This window comes from Engystomops pustulosus, chromosome 8, assembly GCF_040894005.1.
Source record: "Engystomops pustulosus chromosome 8, aEngPut4.maternal, whole genome shotgun sequence".
Taxonomy (NCBI): domain Eukaryota; kingdom Metazoa; phylum Chordata; class Amphibia; order Anura; family Leptodactylidae; genus Engystomops; species Engystomops pustulosus.
In genome coordinates, this window is record NC_092418.1 from 14,185,577 (window position 1) to 14,196,484 (window position 10,908).

Genomic DNA, 10,908 nt, shown 5'->3' on the forward strand with positions numbered 1-10,908 from the left:
GAGCCCAGCTGGGTCAGGAGAGGATGAGGCGAGCCCAGCTGGGTCAGGAGAGGATGAGGCGAGCCCAGCTGGGACAGGAGAGGATGAGGAGAGCCCAGCTGGGTCAGGAGAGGATGAGGAGAGCCCAGCTGGGTCAGGAGAGGATGAGGAGAGCCCAGCTGGGTCAGGAGAGGATGAGGCGAGCCCAGCTGGGTCAGGAGAGGATGAAGCGAGCCCAGCTGGGTCAGGAGAGGATGAAGCGAGCTCAGCTGGGACAGGAGAGGATGAGGAGAGCCCAGCTGGGTCAGGAGAGGATGAAGCGAGCCCAGCTGGGTCAGGAGAGGATGAATCGAGCCCAGCTGGGTCAGGAGAGAATGAGGAGAGCCCAGCTGGGTCAGGAGAGGATGAAGCGAGCCCAGCTGGGTCAGGAGAGGATGAAGCGAGCCCAGCTGGGTCAGGAGAGGATGAATCGAGCCCAGCTGGGTCAGGAGAGGATGAGGCGAGCCCAGCTGGGTCAGGAGAGGATGAGGCGATCCCAGCTGGGTCAGGAGAGGATGAAGCGAGCCCAGCTGGGTCAGGAGAGGATGAGGAGAGCCCAGCTGGGTCAGGAGAGGATGAGGAGAGCCCAGCTGGGTCAGGAGAGGATGAATTGAGCCCACCTGGGTCAGGAGAGGATGAGGCGAGCCCAGCTGGGTCAGGAGAGGATGAGGCGAGCCCAGCTGGGTCAGGAGAGGATGAGGCGAGCCCAGCTGGGTCAGGAGAGGATGAAGCAAGCTCAGCTGGGTCAGGAGAGGATGAAGCAAGCTCAGCTGGGTCAGGAGAGGATGAGGCGAGCGCTGCAGGGTCAGGAGAGGATGAGGCGAGCGCTGCAGGGTCAGGAGAGGATGAGGCGAGCCCAGCTGGGTCAGGAGAGGATGAGGCGAGCCCAGCAGGGTCAGGAGAGGATGAAGCGAGCCCAGCTGGGTCAGGAGAGGATGAAGCGAGCCCAGCTGGGTCCGGAGAGGATGAGGCGAGCCCTGCTGGGTCACGAGAGGATGAGGCGAGCCCAGCTGGGTCAGGAGAGGATAAAGGGAGCTCCGGTGGCGGGTCAGGGTATCCTGACCCTTCCTTGCTGCTGGATATTTCCACGTGGAGACATCACTAAAGCTGATTCAGGTAGAGTCCCCCTTATGACATCACTAGTGAGTGGCTTCCGCGCCCCTGTGACCTGACATGTGGGGAATATTATTGTGCAGGACCCCACTGAGACAGGGTGCTATAGGCGGTGCCAGAAGGAGGCTGATAATTATTTATTATAGGTAGAGGTGCTATGGTGCACTGCAAACGAAGTTTGTCCCTCTTTACATCCTCTAAAATATAAATAATATTTCCTTACTCAGTATAAATAATACCATCATACACTGCAACAATATTACCATCATGTACTGTATAAAAAGTACTGCTATACACTGTAACTAATAACAGCATATACTGTATAAATAATACCACCATACACTATATAAATTATACTGCTATACCTCATAAAAATAATACAGCTATACACTGTATAAATAACCATATACCTTGTAAAACCGCCCTACATAAAATTATTAATATTGCCACACATTGTATTTACAACCACCAGGCACCATCCTATACCATGCAGGGCGCTATAACCGGTGCTGGCAGATCCGGGTTTGTTGTAGTGATACCTCTGGGGGTCGGTCCCATTTGGTGCTGCAGGGATCACAGCGGTGCCAGGATGATGTCACTCGGGGTATGACACATGATATCAGGCGCCTCGTCCCCAGCTGTGTCCTGGATGTCCTGGCCAGGGGGAGGGGGGCAGACATTGGCACAGAGGTGTGAATGAGGCCTGGGGGGCGCCGTATCACAGCTGCATCTGTTAGCACCAGTCTGCTAATGCACAGGAGGGAGGGGGCGCAGATAAACAGCTGAGATACATGGTCACATATACAATGGGGAGACTGTATCACACCTGAAAGGCTTAGATACAATGGCTTAGTAGATAGGATCTCATATGGTAGACACATACAGTGGTCCTGTAGACTGTATCACGTAGGATAGGATTAGATACACAGCTCAGCAGACTGTATCACACAGGATAGGATTAGATACACAGCTCAGCAGACAGTATCACACAAGATAGGATTAGATACACCGCTCAGCAGACTGTATCACACGGGATAGGATTAGATACACAGCTCAGCAGACAGTATCACACAGGATAGGATTAGATACACAGCTCAGCAGACAGTATCACACAGGATAGGATTAGATACAAAGCTCAGCAGGCAGTATCACACGGGATAGGATTAGATACACAGCTCAGCAGAGAGTATCACACAGGATAGGATTAGATACACAGCTCAGCAGGTAGTATCACACAGGATAGGATTAGATACAAAGCTCAGCAGGTAGTATCACACAGGATAGGATTAGATACAAAGCTCAGCAGGTAGTATCACACAGGATAGGATTAGATACACAGCTCAGCAGACAGTATCACACAGGATAGGATTAGATACACCGCTCAGCAGGCAGTATCACACAGGATAGGATTAGATACGCCGCTCAGCAGGCAGTATCACACATGATAGGATTAGATACACCACTCAGCAGACAGTATCACACGGGATAGGATTAGATACACCGCTCAGAAGACTGTATCACAGGCCTATAGTGTGCCTCCCCTGTGCCCGTGCTGTACCAGGACAGGTGCCCGCTGCTCGGCACAATCCTGGCTTTGTCTGTGACTGCGCTGTCCTGGAACAGGATATTATTACAGTCGGGGGGGGGGGGGGGGGGGGGGGGGGGGGTAATAAGCTGAGATGAGGATAAAGGGCCAGGCAGCTTATAATAGTGCAGGAGCGTTATACAAGGGATGTCAGTCACATATGATGTCTTAGCTACATAGATGTAGAACATAGGGAGGGGGCACTGCACTAGCTGCCACTCATCCCTTTAAGGGACACTGATAGGGGCTGATAACAGAAAGCAACAAATCACATCCACCTGCAAATATCACTTCTCCTGAACATCAATACATCTAGATCAGACTGGCCCCAACAGCTTGGACCACCACCCATCATAGGGATAGGGGGGTGCTATGCCCCTCTAGGAATGGACGGGCACCCCATGGTGGGAAGGAGATGCAATTATAATAAAGATCTGTCACTTATTAACCAGGACACAAGCCCTCAAACATCCAGACATCCTGTATAAGCATGATATGGCGGTATTATTCTACTATGGCCATAAATGTTCTGTCTCTTCATATAAATATACATAGTAATAATAATGCAAGTTCTACAGTTTAACTGTACACAGCGCCACCAAGTGGAAATTAATGAATACTGCAAGAGAAGCAATACACATTGTATGATGTTGCTAAATTGCGAAATCTGAGGTATTCCACGTATGTTTATAATCTGTTCTGTATAAAGAAGAGGTAATTGTCACAGAGTACAACTGTAATACTGCCCCCTATGTACAAGAATATATCTACTATAATACTGCCCCCTATGTACAAGAATATATCTACTATAATACTGCCCCCTATGTACAAGAATATAACTACTATAATACTGCCCCTATGTACAGGAATATAACTACTATAATACTGCCCCCTATGTACAAGAATATAACTACTATAATACTGCTCCCTATGTACAAGAATATAACTACTATAATACTTCTCCCTATGTACAAGAATATAACTACTATAATACTGGCCCCTATGTACAAGAATATAACTACTATAATACTGCCCCCTATGTACAAGAATATAACTACTATAATACTGCCCCCCTATGTACAGGAATATAACTACTATAATACTGCCCCCTATGTACAAGAATATAACTACTATAATACTGTCCCTATGTACAAGAATATAACTACTATAATACTGCCCCCTATGTACAAGAATATAACTACTATAATACTGCCTCCTATGTACAGGAATATAACTACTATAATACTGCCCCCTATGTACAGGAATATAACTACTATAATACTGCCCCCTATGTACAAGAATATAACTACTATAATACTGCCCCCTATGTACAAGAATATAACTACTATAATACTGCCCCCTATGTACAGGAATATAACTACTATAATACTGCCCCCCTATGTACAAGAATATAACTACTATAATACTGCCCCCTATGTACAAGAATATAACTACTATAATACTGCCCCCTATGTACAAGAATATAACTACTATAATACTGCCCCCTATGTACAAGAATATAACTACTATAATACTGCCTCCTATGTACAGGAATACAACTACTATAATACTGCCCCCTATGTACAGGAATATAACTACCATAATACTGCCCCCTATGTACAAGAATATAACTACTATAATACTGCCCCCTATGTACAAGAATATAACTACCACAATACTGCCCCCTATGTACAGGAATATAACTACTATAATACTGCCCCCTACGTACAGGAATATAACTACTATAATACTGCCCCCTATGTACAAGAATATAACTACTATAATACTGCCCCCCTATGTACAAGAATATAACTACTATAATACTTCCTCCTATGTACAAGAATATAACTACTATAATACTGCCCCCTATGTACAAGAATATAACTACTATAATACTGCCCCCTATGTACAAGAATATAACTACTATAATACTGCCCCCTATGTACAAGAATATAACTATAATACTGCCTCCTATGTACAGGAATATAACTACTATAATACTGCCCCCTATGCACAAGAATATAACTACTATAATACTGCCCCCTATGTACAAGAATATAACTACTATAACACTGCCCCCTATGTACAAGAATATAACCACTATAATACTGCCCCCTATGTACAAGAATATAACTACTATAATACTGCCCCCTATGTACAAGAATATAACTACTATAATACTGCCCCCTATGTACAGGAATATAACTACTATAATACTGCCCCCTATGTACAAGAATATAACTACTATAATACTGCCCCCTATGTACAAGAATATAACTACTATAATACTGCCCCCTATGTACAGGAATATAACTACTATAAGCCTGCCCCCTATGTACAGGAATATAACTACTATAATACTGCCCCCTATGTACAAGAATATAACTACTATAATACTGCCCCCTATGTACAAGAATATAACTACTATAATACTGCCCCCTATGTACAGGAATATAACTACTATAATGCTGCCCCCTATGTACAAGAATATAACTACTATAATACTGCCCCCTATGTACAGGAATATAACTACTATAATACTGCCCCCTATGTATAAGGATATCACTACTATAATACTGCCCCCTATGTACAAGGATATAACTACTATAATACTGCCCCCTATGTACAAGAATATAACTACTATAATACTGCCCCCTATGTACAGGAATATAACTACTATAATACTGCCCCCTATGTACAAGAATATAACTACTATAATACTGCCCCCTATGTACAAGGATATAACTACTATAATACTGCCCCCTATGTACAAGAATATAACTACTATAATACTGCCCCCTATGTACAGGAATATAACTACTATAATACTGCCCCCTATGTACAAGAATATAACTACTATAATATTGCCCCCTATGTACAGGAATATAACTACTATAATACTGCCCCCTATGTACAAGAATATAACTACTATAATACTGCCCCCTATGTACAAAGATATAACTACTATAATACTGCCCCCTATGTACAAGAATATAACTACTATAATACTGCCCCCTATGTACAGGAATATAACTACTATAATACTGCCCCCTATGTACAAGAATATAACTACTATAATACTGCCCCCTATGTACAAGAATATAACTACTATAATACTGCCCCCTATGTACAGGAATATAACTACTATAAGCCTGCCCCCTATGTACAGGAATATAACTACTATAATACTGCCCCCTATGTACAAGAATATAACTACTATAATACTGCCCCCTATGTACAGGAATATAACTACTATAATACTGCCCCCTATGTACAGGAATATAACTACTATAAGCCTGCCCCCTATGTACAAGAATATAACTACTATAATACTGCCCCCTATGTACAAGAATATAACTACTATAATACTGCCCCCTATGTACAGGAATATAACTACTATAATACTGCCCCCTATGTACAAGAATATAACTACTATAATACTGCCCCCTATGTACAGGAATATAACTACTATAATACTGCCCCCTATGTACAAGAATATAACTACTATAATACTGCCCCCTATGTACAAGAATATAACTACTATAATACTGCCCCCTATGTACAAGAATATAACTACTATAATACTGCTCCCTATGTACAGGAATATAACTACTATAATACTGCCCCTATGTACAAGAATATAACTACTATAATACTGCCCCCTATGTACAAGAATATAACTACTATAATACTGCCCCCTATGTACAAGAATATAACTACTATAATACTGCCCCTATGTACAAGAATATAACTACTATAATACTGCCCCCTATGTACAGGAATATAACTACTATAATACTGCCCCCTATGTACAAGAATATAACTACTATAATACTGCTCCCTATGTACAGGAATATAACTACTATAATACTGCCCCTATGTACAAGAATATAACTACTATAATACTGCCCCCTATGTACAAGAATATAACTACTATAATACTGCCCCCTATGTACAGGAATATAACTACTATAATACTGCCCCCTATGTACAAGAATATAACTACTATAATACTGCCCCCTATGTACAAGAATATAACTACTATAATACTGCCCCCTATGTACAGGAATATAACTACTATACTACTGTCCCCTATGTACAAGAATATAACTACCATAATACTGCCCCCTATGTACAAGAATATAACTACCATAATACTGCCCCCTATGTACAGGAATATAACTACTATAATACTGCCCCCTATGTACAAGAATATAACTACTATAATACTGCCCCCTATGTACAAGAATATAACTACTATAATACTGCCCCCTATGTACAAGAATATAACTACTATAATACTGCCCCCTATGTACAGGAATATAACTACTATAATACTGCCCCCTATGTACAAGAATATAACTACTATAATACTGCCCCCTATGTACAGGAATATAACTACTATAATACTGCCCCCTATGTACAGGAATATAACTACTATAATACTGCCGCTATATTGTGATATAATATAACCTCTGTATTCCCTCCTATGTGTGGTATATACTGTATATATGGCTGTTCTGGTTCTCTCCCGGGCTGCAGTGATATAATTGATAGGTCGGTGTATTACGGTATAATGGTGGGTTGTGTGTGATATATTCTCGTGTGTTCTGGTACTGGTGTTGGTGCTGAGCTGTCGGACCCCCTGGGTGTGTCTGTACATCCATCACACTGTGGCGGTAGGTGAAATGTTTGTATATTGCGGTTTTATGTGGATCCTCATTCTCTGCCAAATACACAGAAGCTGCTTCCCTATGAATATCTGCCAGCACCTCCCTGCCCCGCAGACACCGCAGCTCCAGGGGCACATTAATCACTGTCCTGGCACACTGCAACGAACACCACAGCGAGCGCCCTACACCTACTACACTATTACTACACTTACTACTATTATACAGGTTACATCTTCTCATCGCTTCCTCTGATCACTGCTGCTGACTATTTATGAGATTTTGAGGTTGATTTGGGGTCTAGGTCTCTTGTAATTGAGGTGTAAGAACAGCGCCTCTCTCTATGTAGTGGTGGAGCCTGGTTACTGCAGCTCACCTCCCATGATCAGAGCCGTCCTCCTGCTGATGGCTCTGAATACATTGTATAAGTGACCCCTCCATATCACCTGCAGTATGGCAGCGCCACCTAGTGGTAGATAGAGTGTATAGCAGGTGGAGACCCCTCTGGCCACCAGGTGGCAGTGTCATGTATAACTGGCGCTAACATTAAAGGCCTCTCCGCAGGATAATCGGGATGAACACCCCTTTAATACTTGGCATGAATATCTGTAAACTTGTCCTATAAATGAGACTTCTTCTATTCCCTGAAAGCAAGCAGAGGACGGGATACTGAGTCATTTTATTACACAATGCTGAAGCATTAGGAACCCCTGGAGGACCCCTTTAAGATGACGTGTGTGATGTCCCCATGCACAATGGATGGTCTCCTGCGGGTAGTAGCTCTGACGCATGTCAGTGAGCGGCTCCCCTGTGGCTGCTGTCATGTGCTGCCCAGGATGACAGCTCTGGTAGGGAGTGGAGCGGAGAGCTGACAGTCACAGCTGGATCCCACTATTATATGGAAGAACTCTGGGGGCAGGAGATGCAAGCCCCATGATACATGGCGCAGTATGTAAGAGCTCCGTGACACAGGACGCACTGTGTAAGAGCCCCGTGATGCAGGACGCACTGTGTAAGAGCCCCGTGATGCAGGATGCACTCTGTAAGAGCCCCGTAGTACAGGACGCACTGTGTAAGAGCTCTGTGGTACAGGACGCACTGTGTAAGAGCTCTGTGGTACAGGACGCACTGTGTAAGAGCTCTGTGGTACAGGACGCACTGTGTAAGAGCCCCGTGACGCAGGACGCACTGTGTAAGAGCCCCGTGACGCAGGACGCACTGTGTAAGAGCCCCGTGACGCAGGACGCACTGTGTAAGAGCCCCGTGACGCAGGACGCACTGTGTAAGAGCCCCGTGACGCAGGACGCACTGTGTAAGAGCCCTGTGACGCAGGACGCACTGTGTAAGAGCCCCGTGACGCAGGACGCACTGTGTAAGAGTCCCGTGACGCAGGACGCACTGTGTAAGAGCCCCGTGGTACAGGACGCACTGTGTAAGAGCCCCGTGACGCAGGACGCACTGTGTAAGAGCCCCGTGGCGCAGGACGCACTGTGTAAGAGCCCCGTGACGCAGGACGCACTGTGTAAGAGCCCCGTGACGCAGGACGCACTGTGTAAGAGCCCCGTGACGCAGGACGCACTGTGTAAGAGCCCCGTGACGCAGGACGCACTGTGTAAGAGCCCCGTGACGCAGGACGCACTGTGTAAGAGTCCCGTGACGCAGGACGCACTGTGTAAGAGCCCCGTGGTACAGGACGCACTATGTAAGAGCTCTGTGGTACAGGACGCACTATGTAAGAGCTCTGTGGTACAGGACGCACTATGCAAGAGCCCCATAATACAGGACGCACTGTGTAAGAGCCCCGTGATGCAGGACGCACTGTGTAAGAGCCCCGTAACGCAGGACGCACTGTGTAAGAGACCCGTGATACAGGACGCACTGTGTAATAGCCCCGTGGTACAGGACGCACTATGTAAGAGCTCTGTGGTACAGGACGCACTGGGTAAGAGCCCCATAATACAGGACGCACTGTGTAAGAGCCGTGGTACAGGACGCACTGTGTAAGAGCCCCGTGATACAGGACGCACTGGGTAAGAGCCCCATAATACAGGACGCACTGGGTAAGAGCTCAGTCATACTGGATATGATAGTGATATAACAGGTTCATTCTAGGTTCTGCAGCCTCCTCTGACAGGCAGCAGGTGGCGCTGTGGTAACATGTTGCGTGCACATATGGCGGTATTATTTACTATCTGATGAGACACCAGGATGAGCCGGGCAGTGATAGTAAGGGACCGGCGTATACACTCAGGGAAGGGCAGTGATAGTAAGGGACCAGCATACACTGAGGGAAGGGCAGTGATAGTAAGGGACCAGCATACACTCAGGGAAGGGCAGTGATAGTAAGGGACCAGCATACACTCAGGGAAGGGCAGTGATAGTAAGGGACCAGCATATACACTGAGGGAAGGGCAGTGATAGTAAGGGACCGGCATACACTCAGGGAAGGGCAGTGATAGTAAGGGACCGGCATACACTCAGGGAAGGGCAGTGATAGTAAGGGACCGGCATACACTCAGGGAAGGGCAGTGATAGTAAGGGACCGGCATACACTCAGGGAAGGGCAGTGATAGTAAGGGACCGGCATACACTCAGGGAAGGGCAGTGATAGTAAGGGACCGGCATACACTCAGGGGAGGGCAGTGATAGTAAGGGACCGGCATACACTCAGGGGAGGGCAGTGATAGTAAGGGACCGGCATACACTCAGGGGAGGGCAGTGATAGTAAGGGACCGGCATACACTCAGGGAAGGGCAGTGATAGTAAGGGACCGGCATACACTCAGGGAAGGGCAGTGATAGTAAGGGACCGGCATACACTCAGGGAAGGGCAGTGATAGTAAGGGACCAGCATATACACTCAGGGAAGGGCAGTGATAGTAAGGGACCGGCATACACTCAGGGAAGGGCAGTGATAGTAAGGGACCGGCATATACACTCAGGGAAGGGCAGTGATAGTAAGGGACCGGCATATACACTCAGGGAAGGGCAGTGATAGTAAGGGACCAGCATATACACTCAGGGAAGGGCAGTGATAGTAAGGGACCAGCATACACTCAGGGAAGGGCAGTGATAGTAAGGGACCAGCATACACTCAGGGAAGGGCAGTGATAGTAAGGGACCAGCATACACTCAGGGAAGGGCAGTGATAGTAAGGGACCAGCATACACTCAGGGAAGGGCAGTGATAGTAAGGGACCAGCATATACACTCAGGGAAGGGCAGTGATAGTAAGGGACCAGCATATACACTCAGGGAAGGGCAGTGATAGTAAGGGACCAGCATACACTCAGGGAAGGGCAGTGATAGTAAGGGACCAGCATACACTCAGGGAAGGGCAGTGATAGTAAGGGACCGGCGTACACTCAGGGAAGGGCAGTGATAGTAAGGGACCAGCATATACACTCAGGGAAGGGCAGTGATAGTAAGGGACCAGCATATACACTCAGGGAAGGGCAGTGATAGTAAGGGACCGGCATACACTCAGGGGAGGGCAGTGATAGTAAGGGACCGGCATACACTCA

General features: G+C 46.2%; 1 protein-coding gene across 1 annotated transcript in view; it reads left to right on the forward strand.

Annotated features, from left to right (window-relative positions):
• LOC140074694 (galanin receptor 2b-like) overlaps positions 1 to 10,908 on the forward strand; it is an 84,389-nt gene that overhangs the window by 45,708 nt on the left and 27,773 nt on the right. The window lies entirely within an intron of this gene.